Source organism: Pinus tabuliformis, chromosome 4_1, assembly GCF_031772625.1.
Source record: "Pinus tabuliformis cultivar Carrire ecotype Pingquan chromosome 4_1, CPIR1, whole genome shotgun sequence".
NCBI classification, from domain to species: domain Eukaryota; kingdom Viridiplantae; phylum Streptophyta; class Pinopsida; order Pinales; family Pinaceae; genus Pinus; species Pinus tabuliformis.
The window spans coordinates 61,542,663-61,568,388 of NC_142303.1; the positions used below are offsets into that span (position 1 = coordinate 61,542,663).

The window sequence follows — 25,726 nt, forward strand, 5'->3', positions numbered from 1 at the left end:
CAATCTGGTAAAAAAAGTTACCCCTCTTCAAAGTAAAAATTACTTTGAGTTACAATGCCAGGCTTATCAGAACCAAGTTTATCTCCCAAGAAACAAATTAAAAAAAAACTCCTTATTGCTCCAAAAAAATTACAAATCACCTTATCGCTCCATCAACCATAAATTCCCAAAATTAAAAAATCACCATATTTCTACACAATACAATATTCCTTATTTTTCAAAAAGAAAACAAACAAAACGCCATTTGCTTGCTTATTATGGAGCACAAATATGTTAAGGATCTGCGTGTGCCTACTTCTGACCTTACACAACCATACAAGAAGTTTTCTGATCTTACTAAACCATATAAGAAGCTCTGTTTTCATAGCCTATAACTGGGCAAAAGCAGGACAAACTTTTATTGAAACTGCTATATTATCTCGATCTGTTGAAAACCACTGTCTAATCTCAGTCTGTTGAAGCCAACCTCGCATACTTCACACAAATTTGCTAAGGTACTCAGCAACAGTGGTGTATTTTACATCTGGGTACAACTGACTAGCCTCAACACCATCAGGCCCAATTTCAAAATTCGTTTGATCACCTTTCACAAAAATAGAGTGACCGATTGCTATGCCAATATTACCTGGGAAGGGTGTTTCTGCGATTAATGTCAGGACCTGCTCGTCAGGGATGTAGACCTTCTCCAGAGTCTTGTCAATCTTCTTCTCCCATAGACTCACAACCTCATTGAACGACAGAGTATTGGCAGGAAGCCGTAAGTATAAGGTTTTGTTCAATGTTCTGGGGTCGTCCACTGCTTTAATTGTGAATACTCCAATGTCTTCCTCATTCACATACACCGCTTTGGCATTTCCATCTCCAAGAATAACAACTTTATCCCTTGGAGGAGCCGTAAGGCCAGGCTGTGCCAGGGTTGGAAGGAAATACCCTGCAAAACAATTGCTGGAAACGTATGTATAAGGAATACCCTCGGCCTCGATTGCCCGACGGACTTTGGCTTTCAGCTCGAACACACTTTTCGCAGGCTCTACTGCATGGGAGTTGTCAACATCATTGCCGAACTCAGATGGCAGAAACCTCTTGATGGTTCTGATTTCTTTAATAGCCTTGGTGCAGAAGTTGAAGCCCAGAAAATAATAGAAATTCAAGACCCAACGATTTTGATTATAACTCAAAAAATTGATTTTCAGATTTCAAAATCTAAAATCAATAAAATAATAAAATTCTTCTCTTTTAAACAAAAATTTGACAAATTTCTTACCCAACATTCACTGAACAATTCAATGGAGTTTTCCAAAAATTTGTACATCTAGAATCTCCTCCTCACATCCACTGCAACATTACTAGAGCTCTGATACCACAATAATGGCAGAAGTGTCCTCAGACACGTAATTTTATTAATCAGAAAAAATAATTACATAATTGATTTTGCAAGAGTTTACACCCGAACAACTCAAACACTCTTGCAATGAGCTATATATAAGCTCCATGTCCTAACTACCTCTAATTATGGATCACTTATTAAATAACAAGTGTCCATTTACAATAAATGCTATTCAAACCATCTAGCTAACTAATCTCCTAAAATAGAGCCTAAGATACGACACATTTGGAGAGTCATATCTAGTTACAACAATATGCTAATTCTAAAAGTCTCCATTAAATAATTAAACATTCTAGAATAATAATTATTAATTTAATATCTTAAATTAATACTTATTTTATTCTAATTTTATAACCTATGACAAAATTGTATTTTTGGATCATCTAACACATAATGTACCTCCAGTGTTTACAGATGTAGGTAAAAATTGTCTGAGTCATCTTCAACCTTCAATGTCTTGTCAGGAACATATTTCCTCAAGAGCTTCTCCACGTGTCATGGCATCTTGTGCAGGACACCTTGAAGTGCTAGTGGGCCCTGAGTCATCCAATCTAGATTTTGTTCTGCCATGTTGTCTTCTTCGTTGTCCTCATCTTCTTCTTCTAAATATATTGGTTCAAATTCCTCTTCTTCTCCTTCGTTTCCTTCCTCTCTGACTACCTATTATCTAAGCAATCCCTTCTATGGATATAAGCAACCCCTCTAGTCCAATGAGTGGATCTAGTAACAACTGAAACAAATACATGCAAAACTCTCCTAGTTTAAATTAGAATGACATTAGAGAGGAAATATGGCCTACCTCACTCCTATGCAACAGCTTTTCGATGTCGATCTTGATCTCCTCACGTCCAAGCTCGATCCTCACTATTTTGTTGCGAACGAATACCTGCAAGAGAGATCAAACAAAGAAAACAAAGGAAAACATAGCATATGCATTTTAATGTAAACCATATGATAGATCAAGGAGCATCATATTAAGCAAGTAGTCATTTACATGCTTATGGAAAGTAAACATGCATTATATTAATAATAAACACAAGAGGGAAGCATACAACCACTACCTCGATGTTGGAAGCCTCCTTCAGGATGGGTTTCCAAGTCCAAGCCAAGACTTCTCAAGATCTCCTTTTTCCTTCGCAATTTGGCAGCAAGTAGGCACATTTTAGCAGCAACATGATCAATCTAGTCTGACCAACCATTTGAGGGCGTAAGGGAATGCATTTATTGGAAAGGAGAGGGAGTTAGGGATCCACAAAAGGGGGAAGAAGGTCCACATCTTAAGGAGAAGATCCCTAAAGGTAGGATCAAGGACTCAAAATGGGAGAATTCTATCATATCGTTATTCAACAATAACCAGCGCGTCATTCTCGAGGCTTCTAGTAAGAGAAGCTTCTGCTCCATTTTTAGAGAAACTGCCTGAAGCAGATCCACACAGATTTTGGTATCGAAATTTTCACTATTAGTGCTAGTCACTAGTTATACCAAAGGGTACGAGCATGGGTTTTCTTGTTAAAAGTAGCATTCGGCTTGCAAATAGGGTTTTTTACAAGCTCTTCGATAATTACTTCAAGGAATTTCTTCTTCTTTTATTCAGGGATGATCTAATCAATGTTTTTCATGGTGAATTCATTGAGAGCTTTTGTCGCTTTGCGACATTTGGGGAAAATTTTGACAGCTCAGGTGTTATAGACATTTTTGTGCCCTACAACTCCAAGCATGAAATGTCCATAAACCAAGGGCTCCTAAGTCCCTAAAAGTGTTGTTCTAACCCCTAAAGGAACAAGGTCAACAGATTACAGCTTCTCCCAGAAGTTCTCCACCAGAAACTACTCAGAATAAGTCAAAACAGGATCATTTTAGCTGCTCCACTGGCTAGGTGCCTTGCATTGCACCTAAATACACTGTGAGGGTGCGTTGCATTTCAAAAGTCCCTTCTGTGGGGTGCGATGGGCGAGAAATGACAAATGGCAGTGTCATTCCGCGAGGTGGAGAGACAATGGAAGCTTCCAGAATCTTCTCCTGTGACACTTGCCTCACTAAATTCGACCAAGGATGAGTAAGAGGCCTTTAGTCTCCAAGTGGAAGCAAGAACTGACAGAGAGAAGACATTTATCAAATCAAAAGCTGACTGATCCTCCTTACAGATATCTATATATGGATCCCTCATCCCAGAGATCCAGAGGCTGGAATTTTGCATATTGTAAGGAATTGCTGTTGGTTTTTGAGACAAACATCAGAGTATTGGGTGATCTATGCTTTGTTTGAGGTGAAGAGGGGCTTCTTTGCTAGGAGGTTGATGCTGGGTCAGGAACCACCGACTGTAACTCCTCCTGGATCTTTTCTTGTTTATCAATAAAAACTATTTGAGTTTTTCCTCCATGCTTTTGTATCATTGATGCTTGTTACATTTGTATGGTTAACTTAAATATGATCCTAAGTTGTTTATGAATATAGATCCATGTATTTGTATAGTATTCTTCTTCTATGATCTTACAGGTACTTTGTGAAGCTGGGCAAGTAAGGGAGCAAGTAGCTGGAGACTATCAAAGAAGAGAGGGATTGGATCAAAGGATTAGCGCAAGACACAGGTTGGTTCTTTCTATTCCTCTCTATCTATAGTTCATAAAGGAAATACAAAAGTAGTTTTTCTCTGTTTGTTTCTAAGGCAGCTGTCACACCTTAGTGGGATAGAGCAGTTCTAAATAGACACTTTTCCCTGTAACAAAATGGCGACTCCACTGGGGATCTAATTAGTTTGTTTGTTTATCATTCTTTGTTTGTTTGTTTCATAAACTTATAACTGGCATTCGAACTGTATTTGCCATAACAAATGCAAAGTAGCTGCTTCAATCCATTCACTGGATCTATTTATGATTTGAACAAATGATTCACAAACTATCTGATTGCCCTTGTGATAGCTCTTAGATCCTCCTTAGATCTACCCCTGATTGTTGAATTACTGATTGCTTTTACTCGGCCAAAAATCAAAGACTGAACTGCAAACTGTGACCCGGAACCCAGAAAAATTCTCGTTTCTGGCCCAGCGCAGGTACTGTTAAGAGATCTTGAATTTCAGCGCACTTCTCGAAAGGGCAACCTACGCTGCATTTCAAATTCTCTGTGTTACAGGTGCGCTGATCAGACTAGCCCTGTGCAGCTGTGGTTCTTGTCCTTCATTCTTTCCAGTTCTATCTCTGAATTTTGCTTCCTATGATCAGTATATGTCTGTTTGAAACCCCTTTTCCTTGCTATTATTCCGCCTCCTTTGTACAAAAGAACTGTAGATGTTTTTATGTGTTTGTTGAGTCATTTACAGTTCTCCTTAGCAGAAGTAGCGTAATCGTACTGTCGTCCTTTGATTTCAATCTATCGTAAGTGTCGATTTCAATCGTTGGAAAGAGTTTGATTGTTGTTGATGGTTGATTATCCTGTTACTATTGCTTTTGGTCTGGATTTGTGATTTTCTAGTGTCAAAAACGAGTATTCATTTCAAAATCGTAAGGTGTCGTAATCGTCTCTATCTTTTGATTTCGAAAAAAAGCTTGTTTGTGTTTGTCGCTTGAAAACAAATTCAGATTTGTGCATCAACTTTCTTTTTAGCATCCATATACTAAGAAAGTCGAAAACAAATACATGCATGTGCATTTGCATATAGACAATCTGTTTGGCTTGATTTAGGAAAGTGCATTTACAGTGTGCTCTTTGCTCTTTGTGAAAAGATTGTGTCTTTCTTTTCCCCTAGTAGCTAGGATTTTCATTGCACAAAAGAGATAAAAGTTTGTTTATCATCTTTATATTGCATTTTAGGAATTATATCTACATCTCGTGGTGAACCCAAAAGGCAAACTTCATAAGCAAGATCAACTTAAAATAAATTCAATGAATCTAACAACGCTTTGGAACTTAACGCACAACATTTAGAGGTCTAGGCTAGAGACGTATTCCGGCGTCGTAAAGCCTGGTAACTGTTGTCCTCACTGATGGTTGGGTGATTCCTCCACTTTGAGACGATAAGTGCCAGTATGGACTTGTGCTCCCACGTACCGTCGAGTATATTTTGGGAGACCCCTATAGGCTTAAATCCTTTATCCTTAGGAAGCCGTGTCTGCCGCCCTATCGATCGCAATGCACTGAACACAGCATTCGGGAAGATTGACTGTCGTACCGTAAAAATTATTTTGCAGTTTTGTGATTGGTTTGGTACTCCCTCTACCTAGATCTCCAGAGTAGTCCCTTTCATTCCTTTTCAGACTCCTTAACGGAAAAGGTCCATCTGAGCACTTATCACTTCAGGCTCATTAAAAATCGAAGGCGACTAGAGTCATCTTTTGTTTTTTCTCGACTCTTAAAAACTGAAAAAGTTGTGTCAAAGCATCTAAAATTTATTTTAAACAGAATATTCATTACCCCTTTCCTACGTTGATCTTGGGTTGAGAAAATGGAGTCCACCAACCAAGGAATTCCCCTTGGAGGAAATCCTAGTCCCTTTTCCTCTTGGGGAGATGTTGGTGCACCCCATATGGCCACATTGTCGCTTCCAGGACTGACAATTGGTTTGCCTGTATGGCTTTTCTCAACCTCTATCGTTCAGAACACCACTTTTCCTGAACAATCGAATCAGCAATTAGACGAGTCCAGAGTTACCCACCAACCTTCTACTTCCTCTAATTCTTCCTCTCCTCCTTCCTCTTCGCTTGATGGGGCTACTAAAGCCAAAAGTCAAGTACCTAAGGAGAAGAAGGAAAAGAAGAAGAAAGAGAAGAAGAAGAAGGAGCCAAAAGCGAATGGGGGCAAACGAGTGTCGTCTAACGAAAATCCACACACTGCACCGACTAGGCCTAAATCGTCATGTGTCATTTGCAAGGGAGACCACTATCACAGAGATTTTCCTTGCATCCCTCGGATCTTAAGGGACTGGTCTCCCCGTTTGCACAACCCGATGTCGTCAACCTCTGATGATCATGTTGAAAACACACCGTCAACTAGTGAAAGTGAAGCCCCAGGACAAAAAGGAAAATATAGATTTCCTTGTAAACTGTGCGAAGGCGAGCATGTCGTCCACCATTGTCCCTTCTTAGACGAAGCTAAAAGAGTTTTGGACGATCGCCCGGTTTCACCGTCACGACTTCCTCCTGGATATAAAAAACTCTTGCCTAGTCCTTCACCAGTTGAAAATCCGGCTGGCCCGCTCAGGTGGTCAGCTGAAGCACCTATCATTGAAGATAAACCATCTGGATCCATACCAAACGAAAGTCAAAAGGTTGAGGCAGCAGTTGACCCGGTCTTTCCTTCAGAGCTTTCATCTTCAGATGATATAGTCACTGAAGAGAACAAGGATGACACCATCCAAATTCTCTTCATAAACACAGACTCCGATGAACATGGGAGCAATTTACCCGTTCCTTTACCGCAGGAAGGAAGTTCTTCAGAGTCATACTCGGCCGTCTATTCGGTCCCACCTCCAAGCAACCTAGTTGTCTCCTTTGACTGGAATCAACTAGGCAGACCTCGTTTACCAGCCAGTATACCATTCCGTATTATTGTCCAAATATATAGAATGGTTATGGCTGGTACCATCATAGATGAGGGGGCTTCTGTGAGTATCCTTTCCTCAACTGCTTGGAAAGCACTTGGTTCACCATCGCTTTTGCCTGAGATGAGAAACCTGACAGGCTTTGATAAAGGAACCAGTCGACCATTAGGGATCCTTCCCAATGTGCCCATAACATTGAGAGGGAAAATCGTTCACATGAACGTGATGGTAGTTCAAGGACCCCTGGATTACAATCTACTCCTTGGACGAGACTATATTTATTGCATGGGAGCAATTGTCTCCTCACTCTTTAGAGTAATGTGTTTTCCACACGAAGGAAGAATGGTCAAGCTCATAGACCAGCTTTCATTTCCCGGATCACGCATAGCAAATAGTCATATACCATCCCTGAATGGTCTTTTCATGCAATAAATGTCTCAATCTCCAGTTCGTCCACCCGATGAGTGCGAGTGATTCGGGGGGACATGATTGAAACCCAGGGGGCATGCACCCTGGTCTGCTTCGGCAGGAGAACTTCGAGTATAGGATAGGTTTCCGTGGGAGAATATGACTAGTCTGTACCCCCATCCGTGATTGGAAGAGGGGGTTATTCTAGACCAAGATTCTCTTGTCAAAGCTATGTGAGTTGGCGGGCATCGTCGCTCACCTTTGTTTGTTTCGATAGACATCGCCGAAGAAGTGTTTTATTTGCACTGTGAATAGAGAAATCTTTGGGTAACCTGTAAGAGGTAGGCCTATCTCGGTAAAACAAATGTTTTAACGAACTAAAGAAGGGGTAACCTTGAAACTCTATTTTATACCTGGGGGCATGCAAACCTTTTGGAATGCAAGCGAAGAGCGACTATTTATTTTTTAAATTTATAGGACCTCTAACCCTTTAAACTCATAGGATTGGTCGTCTCCTAACTTGCATAAAGAAAGGATGTGGGGCAAAACTCTAAAAATTGCCGTTTTTATATGAGACATTCTTATCATACGACTGGATTAATAGAGCAGTTTTAGCACATAGTTCAAGCTCGTTAAAAAATAAACATAAGACATGGGCAAATGTTTCCACCCGTGTTTAAGCTCGTTAAAAAATGAACTATTCCCCGGTAAATAACCACCGTGAATGTAGTACTTCAGCCATTAAAGCCTTGGTCGTGTTTGCACCGTCACCTCCACTTTTATTGGCCGATCATTCACCTCCATTTGATTGTTTACCCATTTTGAGGAACAGCTGCGAAGATTGATTTCACTAGCCATCCTTGTGACACTGCCGTGATTGGAAAATTCCAAACCTTACCTGGAATCAGCTGCTACCCGTTTTATCACTCGTTCCTCAAAAGACGAGTCTCCTTTAAGCTCTTTTCAACTGACTCGTAAAATATGAAAAGATTGCCGAGTCCTTGGCCTTCCAGCTCGTTAAAGGGACAGGAAGTTCTATCCCTCATCTACATTTTAATCTTTTTGGACCTGAGGGATTATTACACAAAAAGATCGAGCGTTTGTTTTGTTCGGCTCATTAAAACTATCGAAAATTCATCCCTTCTGTATTGTTTTATACTTTTTCAGACTTAAGGGATTAGATGACGAAAAAGGAATTTTGGAGTTACCTTTACGTTCCTTTTCAGACTCTCTAAAATTGAAAAGGACCGAGTTATCTTTGTCGTTAAACTCGTTAAAAAGATTAATAACAACAAACTTGTCTTTAGACGAGAACGAGTTTCACTATCGCTAGGCTCGTTAAAACATAGCGATGGGTTTGCCCGAAGGGAAAATTATAGAACAAGCATATGTTATCCTCCTCAAGCTTGAAAAAGATAAAGAGGTACTGGTCAGCAATGACTGGGGAAAAATTGGGAAGAAAACTCAAAGAATCTTTATTGGTAGCAAGTCGCTCTTGAACATGACACTTCCACTCCATGTCCGAGTTGGGTTGGGTTGTTTCATTCACCGGTCACATCGCCATGGTCACGCCATACCATCCACATTTTGGGTTAATGCTACCAATCCATCACATTAGTGTCGCCGATATGTTCAAGAGAAGTCATCCAGAGAAGTCACCTGTGTCTCACCCACTACCATACATTATACTCCATTCTTTCATGACCGCCACCCTGGACATTATATCATCAGATCATTTTCACCTCCATCAAAATCATTTGCTCCGTTCCGTGTCATTGATGTGGGATTCATTAAGGCCCTCCTGTGACGGATCACTTCTTGTCGACATCAGCTCATTAGCCAAGAAGTTGATCTAGGAACACCCCATTTAGTACTTTGAAGCTTGCATGCCTCAATGGCAAGTTTCTCACTTCCGGCGACAGGTTTACATCAATGACCTTCGACCGAAAGATTTTGCGTGGTGTTCGACACCAAGTCCTTTATTCACACCACGTGAATTGTACTGCAGTACCTTCAGGATCATTATCATTATCAGTGATTCCTCTCGCGCTTGTTAACAGTTTACATCATTGACTGGTAATCAAGAGATGTCTTTCCATGTTCGACTTCAAAACATTTCTCACATGGATCGACTTGTACTTCGAGTAAAGATCGGACGAGATTGAAGACCCCGGATCTAGTTTCATCCATCCGGGATGCGATATATATTCAGGAAAATAAAGACATTAAATGTACAACATTGCAGCACTGATAATCATCCTACCAAAAGGATGATGGCTCTATCAGAATCATCAGTCTACCCTCAGACGATTGTCTGTCCTATGTACATGAGAATGAATTTATAAAGCTGAGCATGGGAATGCCCGCCTCAGCTAGATCATGAAAATAGTATGAAGATAATGTATTGTATTGTATCTTATTACAGGTCTCCTCCCAACATTGAAAGAACTTCGGATCCTCATAATAAAACATTTCACCCGACACCAAAAGGTTAACGGCCTCATACTTTAGGGGGCAACTATTATAGACATTTTTGTGCCCTACAACTCCAAGCATGAAATGTCCATAAACCAAGGGCTCCTAAGTCCCTAAAAGTGTTTTTCTAACCCCTAAAGGAACAAGGTCAACAGATTACATCTTCTCCCAGAAGTTCTCCACCAGAAACTTCTCAGAATAAGTCAAAACAAGATCATTTCAACTGCTCCACTGGCTAGGTGCGTTGCATTGCACCTAAATACGCTGTGAGGGTGCATTGCATTTCAAAATTCCCTTTTGTGGGGTGTGATGGGCGAGAAATGACAAATGGCAGTGTCATTCCGCGAGGTGGAGAGACAATGGAAGCTTCCAGAATCTTCTCCTGTGACACTTGCCTCACTGAATTCGACCAAGGATGAGTAAGAGGCCTTCAGTCTCCAAGTGGAAGCAAGAACTGACAGAGAGAAGACACTAATCAAATCACAAGCTGACTCATCCTCCTTACAGATATCTATATATGGATCCCTCATCCCAGAGATCCAGAGGCTAGAATTTTGCATATTGTAAGGAATTGCTGTTGGTTTTTGAGACAAACATCAGAGTATTGGGTGATCTATGCTTTGTTTGAGGTGAAGAGGGGCTTCTTTGCTGGGAGGTTGATGCTAGGTCAGGAACCACCAGTTGTAACTCCTCCTGGATCTTTTCTTGTTTATCAATAAAAATCTATTTGAGTTTTTCCTCCATGCTTTTGTATCATTGATGCTTGTTACATTTGTATGGTTAACTTAAATCTGATCCTAATTTGTTTATGAATATAGATCCATGTCTTTGTATAATATTCTTCTTCTATGATCTTACAGGTACTTTTTGAAGCTGGGCAAGTAAGGGAGCAGGTAGCTGGAGACTATCAAAGAAGAGAGGGATTGGATCAAAGGATTAGCGCAAGACACAGGTTGGTTCTTTCTATTCCTCTCTATCTATAGTTCATAAAGGAAATACAAAAGTAGTTTTTCTCTGTTTGTTTCTAAGGCAACTGTCACACCTTAGTGGGATAGAGCAGTTCTAAATAGACACTTTTCCCTGTAACATGAGGGTATGAGATAGGGAGTGCGACAAATTCTTGTATAACAGATGCCCCCTAAAGCATGAATATAGAACAAGATGTGATGGATGAAGTTCTTTACAAGTCAAGGAAATGACTTTGGATAACTAATGTCAGGAGACCTACAAAGCAAACATAATACAAGATATATGACATCTCTGAGTATGAATTTAACAATACATGAATCCACGGCATGGGCACAACCATACGACTAGAAAGGATCATGTGTATGGATCCACAACATGGATGCAAATATATGACTAGAAAGGATCATATATATGGATCCACGACATGGACACAACCATCTGAATAGAAAGGATCATATGTATGGATCCACGGCTTGGACACAACCATCTGACTAGAAAGGATCATGTATACAATCGTGAATACTAAATAACTCCATGCAACCTAGATTTATTAGATGAAATCCAAGGTCTTCATCTCTGTCCCGGTCTAGCCAAAGTACGAACCTAACCATGTGAATCAACGTGTCAGAGTCGAACATGGTAGAAACCACCTGATTATGGGTCAATGATGTAAATCGTTAACATGTACGAGAGAAACCACCAATAGTTACAATGGATCTCAAGGTACAATAACACAATCCACAAGTGTGAATATGGAAGTTGAAGTCAAACATTCATAGAATCATCCGATTGAAGGCCAATGATGTGAACCTATCTTCGAATCCAAAGAACCTGCCATTGAGGCATGCAAGCCCCATGGTACTAAAAGCGAGTTTCTAGATCATCTTCCTAGATAATGTGCTGAAGTCGATAGCAAGTGATCCATCGAAGGAGGGCCATAATGTTTCCCACATCATCGACACGAAACAAAGGAATTTTTAAATTTGGTGAGAGTGATTTAGGGTTGTAGAAGAGAAGGTTAAATTGGGTATAAGAGGTTTGAATTTGTAGACAAAACTTCTCTTGATCATGTCAGTGACACGAATCTAGAGTTTGGTAGAATTTGACTCAAAGTGGGATCAATGGTCATAATGATGATAGGTAACAATCAAATGAAAGGAAAATGGATTTCCCAAACCCAGGAAAGGCAAGTGACTAAGTGAGGATATCCCAAACTTGATAATAAATTCAGATGAGTGTCATTTTCAAGGGTAACATGATGCCTTTCATATAGAATACAAGACACATTTACTTCCATGCCCCCCGCCCCCCACTATTTCTAGTGAGTACCTCTTTATTTTTAATCCCAAGCTTGAAGAGGATGCCATATGTTTGTCATATAAGTTCATCCTTTAGATGAATCCATCCTAGTAAGTTTAATTATCCATAGGAAGGAGTAACTCGATGTCGTCATGGTGAGAAGTCCTACATCATTTAAGTTTTACGAGTCCGACGGAGGGGTAACTCGACATCTTTTTCATGTTTAGAGAGTTTGAAAAAGAGGCGAAAAAAATCAAGAAGTCCCTTTTTGTGGATAGTCTCTTGAATCTGAAAAGGTAAAAAACAATATTCAAGAGAACCTCTTAGCCACGTGTGACCAAGGTATTCCTTTTTCCTACAATGGTCTATCTTAGTCCAGAAAATGGTTAAACTTATACTGATTAGACGTATTTTCATGTGCTTTTACGAGTTCAAAAAGACAAGTGCTCGACAAATTTTTCATATTTTTGGAGACTGAAAAGAGATGAAAGAGTACTCCACCTGGAGGAACGAGTGGTATAAAAGGATAGCAACTGGTTTCGGTCATGATGGAACTGCTCAAAACATGTAAAGGTCAAGAGGCTGGCAAATAATACCACTCATCACAGATGTTCCTCAGGCAAGGGTAAAACAACCAAGTGAAAATGTATAATCAACCAAAGAGATAGCGACGATGGAAAGGAAAACACCAAGGCTCATCTTGAGAAAACAAGCTGATAAATTGGTAATCACGAGACATAAAAAGGGAAATGGTTTCATTTTTACACAAGATTGAGACATGGGAAACTATGCTTTAGGATACTTGAAAATGGTTTCATTTTTTCACAAGCTTGAAACATGCGAAAGAACTATGCTTGGATTTGGTTTCATTTTTACATAGGATTAAAACGGAAACAAGATATGCTCGGGTTTGGTTTCATTTTTAAACAAGCTTGAAACAAAGATAAACTATTCTTGAGATTATTTTGCATGCCCCCAGTATAATGACTCAATTTGAGGTACATACCCCCAAGCTTCATTTCATTCACCAAAGTAGACTAGTAGTTACTAACAGGTGGATGGAATGAAAGTTCACTTACAAGATCAAGTGAAAGACTCAACTGGGATCTTACGTGATCTAATCAAAGACTCGAATTGGAAGGGTATTTGTTTCATTTTTTAAGGAGCTTGATGTTATCACTTATAAGTCTTCCCTAGAAGTTACCAAAAGAAGGAGTAATCTGAGGTAACCACAAACCTAATCTTTTAGACTCGGGTTCCAGACAACCTAAGTCTAGAGAGGGCTCTCTCTTTATAATTTAACTTTGTTTTAGGCGGGATTTTAGGCTAGTTCTTAGTGTTCATAAGGTTTTGAATTTGGTTGGGTGGTGGAATTCTAGGAACAGATGGATGGAGAAAGGCCTTCAAGCCATTGGGTTATGGAGTCAATCAAAGGATGGCTTAACTGGACTAGATCACTAAAGGGAGTGTTCACAGGGTAGGCTAGCAAATCAAAAGGAAAATATTCAAGTTCAATGGATGAGATAGTCCTAACCAGGGTGAAAGGGCAATGAAGAATCCTTAGACTGGGATCAAGATGAAGAGCAAGAAGTGATCATGAGCAAAGGGCAACTAAGAATCCTTTACTATAGACTGAGGCGGAAACTATGGAAGTAAGGGAGCATTTAAGAGTTCCCTAACTAAGATAGTTTAGCAGAAACATTAAGAATGTAAACAGTCAAGACATAGTGCATTAAAGCAAGTTCTGAAATATCATTCCTATTTTACCATTCAGTTTCCATACTACAATAATACACACGAGAGAAAATACTTATTTGATTTCCACTTTACAAAAGAATCCTGTGAAATGTCTTTACTTTATTCCTTGATCCAGCAAGCCAATCCAATCTTGATACAATAGCACTTTAACTTGATAGGAAAATGTCTACAAAAATGTCTTTGAATCCACCCTAAATACTTCGAAAGGTGAAGTATTTATACAAAAAATATTTACAAAATATCTCATAACAGTTTGAGATTTAATCTAGGAAATCGAAATATCTTCAAGCATGAAGATAGAGACAGATAGAAAACTGCATCATGTTGTCCCTTTTATTGTGATAGTGCTAGCTATTTGCAGTTCGAATTTGAGCTCTTTAAGCTGGCTGATATTTGTATACTCGAATCACCTTTGTCTTTAATCTTTTACTTATACTCTTTAACCTATTACTCTTTGACGTTGTTTATCTGTCCTTTCACATGCCTTCATATTTACTGTGGTAACTTATAGTAAATCTATCATTTTTTCCCACCATTCATCTTCAAGTAACTTTACCTTGAGCATCCTTCTATATATCTCATCTGCCTCAGTGTATTTAGAAAATTTTGGCTTGGTGACAAATAGATGTTTCACCTCATGCTCTAGGAAGAATAGATTTTCTAAAGTATCATATAATACTTTCCCTATTGGCAATGCTTTGATTCCTGAAGTGCTTGGCTATTCCTTAGACAATTTCTTTAATATGTCAACATAGTCCAATTGGGTCATAAGTTTGTCATTGATTACCATGGGACTTGGAAGGCCTTTATCCCTCAAAATTTGAAACTTTTCCATGAATCTGTCAATGCCAACCTGCATGTTATGGCATTTTTCCTCTAGGTTAAGCATAAGGTTTCTTTTAGAAAGAACCTTTTTGACTTTAATGATGGCTTTAGTTCTGTCCTCCACACCAAGCTCATTTAGTTCATGCCTGTTCTTGCTGTTCAAGAATTGGATGAGTCGATTAGCATCCTCAGGCTGGTCTCCTAGGTCTTCCTTTACCTTTTGTATTGCTTCGGTGGCCACTTTCACCAATTCTGTTTGCTCGAATATTACTTGAATTGATGGCCAAATATCATTGACAGAGTCAATGATATTGGCCCAGAGCATCTCCTTAGTCTGTCCTAGTGGCTTTTGTAATGTTAGATCCTTCTCTAGGACCTTAATCTTCTCACCCATCCTTAGGGATTTATGTGCTTCTTCTTTCTGCTGTATTTGGGCAAGCTTACAGTTAGTTTCTAGGCTTGCCACTTTCTCCTTAAGCATTTTTAGCTCTGTTGCCTAGATGGACATTTCCTCCATGGCTTTCACTAACTCTATTGTCTTCTCTGTTGAAGTACCTGTTGTTGTAAATTCTGTTGTGACTGGAAGTTTTGTAGCAGGTGGAGCTGTTGGTGCTAAAGAGGTTTCCACTGTTGAAGGGAATGTAGTTGTTACTGTTGGAATGGTAGCTGAGGAGGTAGTGGCCAATTCACTATGTTTGGACTGAATCAATGTGTCAAATTCTTTCTTTGTTTCTTTCAACTGGTCATTTTAGTTTGAGGACCAAGTCCATAAGCTCTTCTTGTCCTTTTTGTGTTTCCAAGACTTCTGCTGTTTGTGGATGATGCAATGGTGGAATTTTGAGTTGCTTCTTCAAAGCAGTTATGTCATCATTCTTCTTTTTTATCTACCTTTTAGTGGCCTTTACATATTTGGGATCATGTCGCAACTCAATGATTAAGTCCTCTAAGGACTTGATTCTAGTGTCTTTTGCCTGTGAAGAGGCCTTCTCCAATTGGAACTGAGCTAATATATTATTTAGGGAGTTCTGCAATTGGTGGGCTGCAATGGATTTCCCTATCAAGGTGGAGTAAATCATCTCCCATGTCTGTTTGTGCAACTCAATCTAGTCAATAGGATGTATTTCCTTTGCCACCACTTCAAAATCTATCTTCTGGAAGTTAGTTGCTGATTTTGGTTGTTGAGTAGTGGGTTTCATGAATGTCATTTACATTTTTCCTTCTTTCACATCATAGGCTAACATCAGCCTTGTCTAGTTGGTAGGTGCCATCTTGAGGTACTATGCATAAGTCTGAGCCTTTAGCCTCTCATTCCTGGCTTTGATGTCCTTGTACCTCTCTCTGATATCTTGATCTTTGTCTTCTGGCATCCTAAATGAGGACACTTCAACACTCTGTTGCCTCTCCAAAATTTGAGTATGAGATGTGGAAGGTTCTGGTGTGCCCCTAGAAGGAGTAGCATGCCTCCTTCTTTCTTTCTCTGTGCTAGTGGCCCCCACTATTTCTTCTGTGAATTCTTGCTCTGAAATAGGATTTAACCTCTGCCTTTTGACTAGGCTAGTTTCTGCATATGTTTGTATGGTTGCTCTTCCTGATGTAGTGGCCTCCTCCCTATTCCTTTTGAGGCTTCTTTCCTCATTTATAGGAGTTTTCAAGTTAGGGGGAGTACTCATATTGGGCTGTTGTGTACCTATTTGACCTAATTCCTTTGATAGGTATGGTTGCTCTGATTCTTCTTGTACCTGGGATTCTTCTTCTGTGTGTTGTTCACTATGTGCCTGTGATTCTCCTTGTGCTTGAGATTCTCTTGGAACCTGTAGGAAAGAACATTCATCAAGCCTTTTCTCTAAATCAATTAGTGCATTTTCAACAGCAACTTCAGTGCTATCTCTGTCCACTAGAGTATTCTCCACCCATTCCAACTGATTTGCATATTTCTCTATTTCAGGGATTCAGTGGTGAATGTAGGGAGGCATATTACTCTTTCTGTCTTCTGTTGCAGATGAAGTCACAGGGGCCATATCTCCACATAAAGCTTTTTTTTAGTTTGAGTCTCTGTAGGATTTCTTCTGCTTCTCTTCCATCTTCTCCGCTATTGCATAGAAAGAGGCCTAGTTGATCTTTGATTTTAAGTTGGGCCTCCTTTTTGGCTTTAACAAAATGTACCTCATCTGAGTTGATTATCTTCCTGTAGTACTCCAGAGAAAATAACCTCATTGGGAGGTATCTAGGTTGTTTATATGGGGCCAACTCACAGCCATAGATCCTAATTCCTGTGTGATTTTGGTACAAGTACCAATCTCCCACTTTGTGTTGTTTTGACAGTTGCAGGATCCTCCTGATGTATGAACTAATTCTTGTTGGAGGACTTTCTAGTAGCATGGTCACTGCTGGATGTGCAAAAATATCAATGAAATCTGTGTATGGATATGGGGAATCATGCTTATGTATCAAAGGAGTCAAAAAAATTACTAACCTAGGATGACCTTTAGTGTCAAGCTTTTGGAGAGTGAATGGGATCTTGTCATCTTGGTAGTATAAGAGAAGGTGGTACAAAACTAAAGAATAATTAAACACTCTTTCATTACTCATTCTGAAAAATTGTTCATGCATCCTATCAGCTATGTACTTGGCATAATCATACATGACAACAAGGGGCTATCATGGAGTAAAAATGGACATGAAGGCTAAAATGATTTCATCTATATACTCATTAGTGGTATAGCCTAAAACACAAGAGATCATTGCTACTATATCATGACCAAATGGGGAAAATAAGTAGCCACATATGGAGGAAGTTTTGTTGGGACATGCTTTCCCTCCCTGATGAAGGTCTGAAGCATTTCAGCAATCTTGGTAGTGGTAAGCTTGGGAAATTTGTCTAGTAGGTCTCCAATTGAAATAGGGGTTAAGTTTTGCCGTGGTTGTAGTTGTAGCATTTCATTTATTGACTTGGCAGTGATGGTGAAAAGTATGGTTTGGTCAGGGGACATCACTGGTCTTTGAATGACAATGTAGTTTGCATGGAAATAATGAATGATTTTAGGGAAAATGTGTACCTTAGGGAATTGATACTTGGGCAAATTAGATTCCTATGGACCTCTTTTTATTAGCTTGGTTTAGGTATTGGTCCCTGTATTTGGTAGTACAATTTGATAGGGGATTCAAGGACAGAGGTGTCCTTGATTTGGAAATATTTATTAGCAAGGGGAAGGTGGTCCAAGTCCAAGTGAGGAGTATAAATTGGCCTGACATCCATGGAAATAGGGGCATACATTCTTAGTTCTTGTGGATTTAAGAATGGGGGAAAGTAAATTTTCAGTCTTTGAGGTAATAGGGGTTCAATTCCAGGTGGGTTTTATGCTACTAAAGTTCCCTTTAATTTCAATTTAAGAAAGTTTTTAGAGACTGGTTTGGAAATTAACAGGGCTTTCAATGGATTCTGGCTTAAATACCTGGAATTGATAAAAACTGGGTCTGAAATGGTTCACCGGTGATTTTGAATGGTTGAAAGGGCTTCAGTTAGGCTAGATGGAAATCTGGGAGCTTTTGGCATCTTCAGAGTGCAAGTGCACATGGGTTAATGACTTTCAACATTCACAGGTGAGTGCATGGAAGTTTGCAGTTAAAAAATGATAAAACAATGATTTGGGGCTTTTTTTGGATTTATGCGTAAAAGTCAATTTGGCGGGTACGAGTGAACAATAGCAGTTTGTCACGTAGCGGGGTGAATAGTGATAGTTTTGGTGGGTAGCGGGCTGGCGGTAAGCGGTTTTCTTCACACAGCCTTGGGGCGCTTAGCGGTATTGGGGGGAGACCAACCAGTTCCACTCATCAAGTGCCATGTCGCCTCAACGGCCCGGCGGAAAACAACCCATTTCGGGCGGGTATTGTTCGGATTTTGAGCCCTTCCAAAATCAACATGGGTCGTCGAATGGGGAGGGGGGAGATTGTGCAGTGATCGGGCGCAGGAGTTGCACGAAGGGTAATGGAGGGGCTTGGCGGACGATTAATCATAGTGGTTTTAGTTTAATGAGGGGTTAAGGCGGGGATTTAATGCATCAGGCATAATTTGATTGGTTTGGATTTAACTAATTATGGATTGATTAATTATGTCCTTTGTCTAGGTTCGAATATAATGTAAAGTTTATGTTTCAAACTTAGGGGTAGGGATATTAGTATTAAGGGGGTTTAATAAAATATACGGGAAAGGGGTTTTTTTCGAGAATTACCATATAAATATTGTTAATGGTTAATATGAAAATTGCAGGGGATAAATGAAGCGGCACTAAGCATAATGTATTTTTATGATTTCATTCGCTTTTTACATAGAGATATTACAACTTAGGCTAAGTGCATTTTGTGGGTTTTTTCATAAAAAGGGGTATCCATGGGGGTGCTTGCTTTTCCTTAGGAAAACGATGTTTTAACCTTAGGAAGAGGGATTTATTAGGGAAAATGAATGAATTGAAGGGGGTGAATGTTTATTAGGGGTTTTTAGTACTTAAGATTTGTAAGTCATTGGGTCGAGGGTCTGGTCCCTCCAAAAGTCAAAGAAATGCTCTAAGCCCCTTTGACTTGAAGATTTTGGGTACTTGAAACTTATTTTTGGAAATTAGTTAAGTTAAAGGTGAAATGAGTGAGGGGAAATTAATCAATTTGACTTTGTGAACTTTATGCGAGTCTAATTTCTCATCCATACTTTGAACTTTCATGATGAGGGTGATAAATATGCTTTTGTCTAACAATCATCACAATTTTACAACCTTTCTTCTACTTACCCACCTACTCATCCTACCATTTTTACTTCTCTTTATTAGGGTGCATTTGAGCTAGAAAACCCTTATCAAACATTTTTCTTTCTTTTACAATGGTAATATAACTAAATCTAACCTTATTACATCCAAGGGCTCAGATTAAATAGTTGAGCTCATTTATTGACTCTACCTATCTACTTATTTGCCAAGATTACATTGTTTGGTCAGATTTTATTGTCTATATATAAGCATGAAACTGTGAGCATGAAATACCCAAGTTTAAACATTTTGACTATCATGGAAAGTGGCATAGGTTACAAACTACACACAGTCATTTATTTTTGTAGAAAAAGTAAATAGCAGTGGCATTTTGACTTGCACACTTTCATGGTCTTTTCTTTCTTGGGGTTCATATTTTTCATTTTTTTTGACCTTTTTTATTATTTTTGTCCCTTGATTTTTATTTTAGGACATACCCTCTTTACACTTTCTAATTTTTTGAATATGGAAAACATTTGTAGAAAGCAAAGGTATGTACATATTACAGGTTTAATCTCAGCCATTCAAAATTTATGACTCCTATTGGTACGGGAATCTAACAGTGGCTCCTCTTGGGGATGGCATTTCCTGGTAAAATGTCAAGAACTTGTAGATAAATGGCCATTCTGTATTGATGTGACTTTAGCCTGCAACTTTTCCCTTTCATTTTTCTGCATTATTGCTATTTATGACAGTAAAACTTTTGAAACTTAGGGCCTTCTCTTCAGGCTTCAACTCCAAAATTTACCATCCAATCAACTCTAAACTTTTGAAAAATAGAATATATACAAGTGATTAGTGAAATCAGTGACTAGGTTCTATTTAGTGTTTAAGCATTCGACCATTAACTGGTCCTCCTTCTGCATTTGTGCCATCCAATTCTCTGAGGAAAAAAACATTATTACCCCTAAATGCATAAATGATATATGGGCCTTTCCATAGGAAGTCAAACTTCCCATGTTTACCTTTATCCTCTCTTCTTGAATCCCATTTCAAAACTTTTTCTCCTAGGTAAAAATATTCTACCTTAGTCCTTTTGTCAAAAGCCTTCTTGATCCTTTCTTGCACAACTCGGGATCTAATGTACACTTCTTCCCTGGTCTGTTGTAAGTGTATTGTCTGGTTGATTCTCTTTTGAATATCATTTGGCTCAACCTGCACCTCTTGGAGTAATTTCATCACTAGTGTTCCCAAGGAATATGGGAAAATAGCCTCCATTCCATAAACTAATTGATAAGGATTGGTACCAATGGATTTATTTGTGGTTTGCCTATCTACCCACAAGGCATTTACTAGCTTCTTGTTCCATGTTTTCTTATTATCCTCCAACAATTTTTTGATGATATTCACTAAACTCTTGTTGGAGGACTCTGCTAGTCCATTCCCTTGAGGGTAATAAGTTGTAGAGTGACCTAGGGTTATATGATACTTATTACAGAAATCAATCATTCTCTTAGATTTGAAGGCTACTACATTATTAGTGATGATATTGGTTGGGCACCCAAATCTAGATAGGATGTTGGATTCAAGGAAGGTTATTATAATAGTATCAGTGGCTTGCCTTGATGGTATGGCTTCTATCCATTTGGTAAAGTAATCTGTAGTAGTGAGAATCCATTTATGTTGGGCAGAGGAAGGTGGGTGGATTTCACCAATGAAGTCAAGACCCCACTGTTGAAATGGTGCTTCAACAGATATTGGCTTCAAAGGTAAGGGTAAAAGTTTTTTCTTTCCTTCAAAAATCTGACATTTATGACATGAGGTTACAAATTTCTTTACATCAGAAAACAGAGTGGGCCAATAAAAACCGGCTCTTAGAATCTTGTCAGCTGTGGTTTTCTAGTAAAGATGTCCCCCACAGTCACCTACATGAAACTCCTGTAATATTTTGTCAGATTCTTCTTTTAATAAACAGTTAAGAAGGATGCCTTCGTGGTTCTTCCAAAATAAAGCATTATCAATTATGTAGAATTTTAAAGATTTAATTTTTAAGAACCTACTTTTAGTCTTGGATAATTCAGGAGGAGCTTGTATATTTTGTAAAACATATATAATGTCAACATACCATGGTGATTCAATAAAGGCCTCGCTGATTGGTGGAGTCGCCATCTCCTCTTCATTATCCATTTCTACAATAAAATTTATGTCTAAGGCTTGATAGTTCAATTCAACCATGAGCTTGGCTAAACCTTGGCCTTTGATCAACTTTGTAGGTTTGATTTCTAGGTCATATTCTAATATAGTAGCTATCTAGTTCCCTCTCTTTCCAACTGGACCATCCTGAGTCAGGATGTCTTTGACCACAGCATTGGGAACATAGGCTATTACCTGAGAATATAGAATGTAAACTCTGAAATCTTTGATAGCTTCAACTAAAGCAAAAGCTTTTTTTTCCATTATATTATACTTTAAAGGGGCATCCCTCAGGGCTTTGCTAAAGAAGGCAATAGGTTGTTCAAAACCTTGATCATTCTTCTGCAGTAGGACTGTAAAAATTGTGTATTTTGAGGCAAAAGAAAATATAATGAAATCCATATCAAACTTTGGACTGATCAAAACTCGTGTTTGTGTTAAGGACAGCTTAATATCTTCAAAAGACCTTTTAGCCTCAACTATCCACTTAATAGTCGAATATTTTTTCAACATGTTATTTAATAATCTAATTAGTTCTGCTAAGTTAGAAATAAATCTTATAAGAAATTTTATTTTACCTAAAAAGGCTTGTAGTTCTCTGATGCTCCTAGGATGTTGTATCCATAAGATGGCTTCAATTCTTGTAGGATCTATTTGGATACCATCTTTAGAGATGATGTGGCCTAACCGTTTTCCCTCTTGCAACCCAAATAAATATTTTTTAGGATTCAAAGAAATTCCATACTTTCTACACTTGATGAAGACCTGCCTTAGATGATCTAGGTGTTGTTTATCAGATTTAGAGAATACAGTGATATCATCTAAGTATATTACTAGGAAGTCATGGATTTCCTTAGCAAAAGCTATATCCATAGCTCTTTGAAAGGTGGCCCCTGCATTCTTTAACCCAAAAGGCATCTTCACATACATGAATGTGCCCCAAGGAGTAGTGAATGCAGTTTTTGCCTGGTCATTTGGGTGAACTAAAATCTAGTTATAACCAAAAAACCCATCTAGTAATGAGATCCTGGTTGAACATACTACCCTCTATAATATGTGATCCATTTTGGGGAGAGGGTAGTTGTCCTTGAGTGAAACTTTATTGAGATTCCTAAGGTTAACAAACAGTCTAATCTCACCAGTTTTCTTTCTTGTGGGCACCAAATATGAAACCCAATTAGAGAATCTAATTGGTGCTATGATCTTGGCTTCGTACATTCTTTTTATTTCATTTTCAATAAAAGGAAACAGAATGGGATTAATCCTTCTAAGCTTCTGTCTAAAAGGTTTCTGGTTTTCTTTTATGGGGATAGTGTGTTGTATTATGCCAGTGTCATAGGGCTTGAGGTCCTCATAACTCCAAGCAAAGACATCTTGGAATTCCTTTAGTAGTTGTATGTATTTTACTTTTTCAGTAGGAGGTAAGGATTTTGACAGTTTTTTCAATTTAGGATATTCCTCAGAGCCTATGTTACACTCCTCTATGTCAGATTTTAAGGGTTCCATTTTCGGTTTTCTAGGGACATCATTTGAATCAAACAATTCTTCTAAAGGAGTTAATCCTTTGGGAAAAAAGTTGTCTTTGAGATTAATGATTTCAGAATCTTCATTAATTATCTCTTCAATTTCAACTTGATTTAGGTTTTGAATATCTGATTTAGAAAACTTTGTGGGATGGAATATATCTATCTCTTCATCTTCTAATTTGTTAATTCCTATTTTATCTGTAAAATCAAGATCTAATGTTATGTCAATATCTATGTTGCTATTTACAAATTCTTCCTCTAAAGTTAAAAAATTGTTTATTTCTTGGTCATTAACAAACACTTGCTAGTTTTTCAAGTTGTCTGGGATAACAGGTCTGTGCCTAACCTCAGCAATGTACTGATGGTTAGTTTGAAATGGTAACTTACAAGTGCTGGCAAACATTGCTAAACTATGACCTTTCATATTGTGTTTTCTTGGGATGACTACAAGCTTAGTTTCTAAGAATGTATTCAATATTTCTACAACTATTCCTCTATAAAAACCTAACCTATGATCTCTAGTCATATATACAGCATTGATTTGTTTTATAACCAACTCAAAATCTCCCATAATAGAAACTCTTATAGCTCCTAACCTTTTAACCAATTTGAGACCTAAAAGAAGTGCTTCATACTCAGCCATGTTGTTAGTGCATTTGAAATTCAGTCTGTAGGCATGGCCCTCTGAGTAATCATTCTCTAAATTATAAATCCACACTCCTACTCCTACACCTATTTTGTTCACTGACCCATCAAATTCAAGATGCCATAGTATTTCATGTTCATAATTCTTACTGTCTGTGGGAACAAAATCTTCTTTGATTAAGGTATCTTGATCATCCTTTTTATCTGAAAGCTCTTAAATTTGGACAATTTTATTTTCTGCTGCAACTGCAATTTATTTTGGTTCTGAAGTAATGATGTTTGAAGTATTTTCTTGGTTTGGTTCAGCATTGTACATAATGAAATAATCGATGTCAGAATGCATGGAATATATAGGAAAGTTTTGAGGCCTCTCCTAGCTACTCACTACATACTTCATCAGGGTCTATCTGTATAGTTTTTTAGGATGTCCAAACACTGATATTGCGGCATATGACATGTTAAGTTGCAAAGATCCTTGGAGTTTCACTCCCCAAGATCTAGACAACAACATGCCATATTTAGGTGGTATATCAGCAACAACTATGTCCATAAGAATGGTCTTAGCAGGGTATTGTACTAGGGAAACACACAGGTCTTTGATTACTCCTAGGAACTTAACTTGACTTGAATCAAATGAAAACAGGTCCTCATAAGGCCTAGTGATATCCAAGTTCAATTTATCCATAACAGATTTAGGCATTATATTGTGTGAAGCCCCAGAGTATAGAGTCTAGCATAGCATTATGTAGGACTTTATCGTGAATGTTAAGGCTAATGTAAAAGGGTGGTATCCCTCCTTCCATTGGTTTTCCATTAACATCAAGACCAAAAATAAGCTCAGGTTGATCATCAAATCGGTTGATAGAGTCTTCATTTTCAATAAAGTTTAAGGATTTTCTTATTTGAGATTTGTAGGTTTCATGTTTAATAAACTCTGTTAAGGGAACCAAGATTTTCAATTTGGCTACCTCTGCCCCAAAATTGAAAGGCAAAGGGGATTTCTCTGTTTGAGTGTTTGGAATTTTAACAGCAGGGTTTGGAGCAGATTACTCTTCTTTTTCTGTATTTGAAGTCTTTTTTAGTGAATTTTCTAAGGTGATGTTTGGAGTTTCTTCCACTATCTCCTTGGAGGGGATTGAGGTGGATGGTTGATTATCAGGGGGTTGGTCATTGGTTACATCTACAATGGTGGGACTAGGAGGGTTCTCATTTGGTCTAGAGAGGATTTGGAGAGTTTTTGTAACTAGAACTGCTTTAATTTTCTTAGGTTGATTTGATACTACTTTCTTGTTTTGGTTAGGAGTATCAATGTTCTTTTTACTCCTCAAATTGTACTATTTGTGCACTTCGAAGATAGCAGAATCATACCCTTGCTTGTAATCAAATGATTCTCTAGATTGGGTCTGTAATTGCTGAAGCATATGTAATTCCTGATCATCTTGAGTAAAAAAAACAGTTTCCTCCTCATCTAATCCCATTAAGTTAATTTGGGTGTCTTGTTCAAGGTCTTCTGAATGGGAAGTTTTAGTATAGTTTTCTTGAAAAGGAGGCCTAATATTCTAATCAAGTCCATTTTTTCCAGTGTTTTGATTTTGATTCTTTCTAAAGTTTGGATTTCTCACTGGAGGTGCCTGTTGATTATCCCAGTGAGGCTTCCTTTCAATGTTCTCCATCCTATCCATAAATCTTTCCATTTCTTTGGCTAGGGCATCCATTTTCAGGTCAAAGGATGAGGCTTCATCTTTCAAGGGTGCTCTCCTTTCGTTCCTAACCCTAGCTCTTCTTGCTAGCAGATTAGATTCTACACTAACTACTACACTCTGCATGTCTTCTAAGTTGGATGGTTTCTCTCTCTAAGTTGGAATGGCATATCAGTGTCAAACCAACTAGGAAATTTTATTAGAGCTAAGCCAGGTGGGGGTCTAAGGTCGACTAGTATTGCATTGTATATATTGTTAAATCTAGTACAGTGGTC

General features: G+C 38.4%; 1 pseudogene; it reads right to left on the reverse strand.

The window, feature by feature from the left end:
- Positions 1 to 476: 476 nt before the first annotated feature.
- LOC149174164 (phenylcoumaran benzylic ether reductase PT1 pseudogene) lies at positions 477 to 21,844 on the reverse strand (annotated as a pseudogene).
- Positions 21,845 to 25,726: the final 3,882 nt, after the last annotated feature.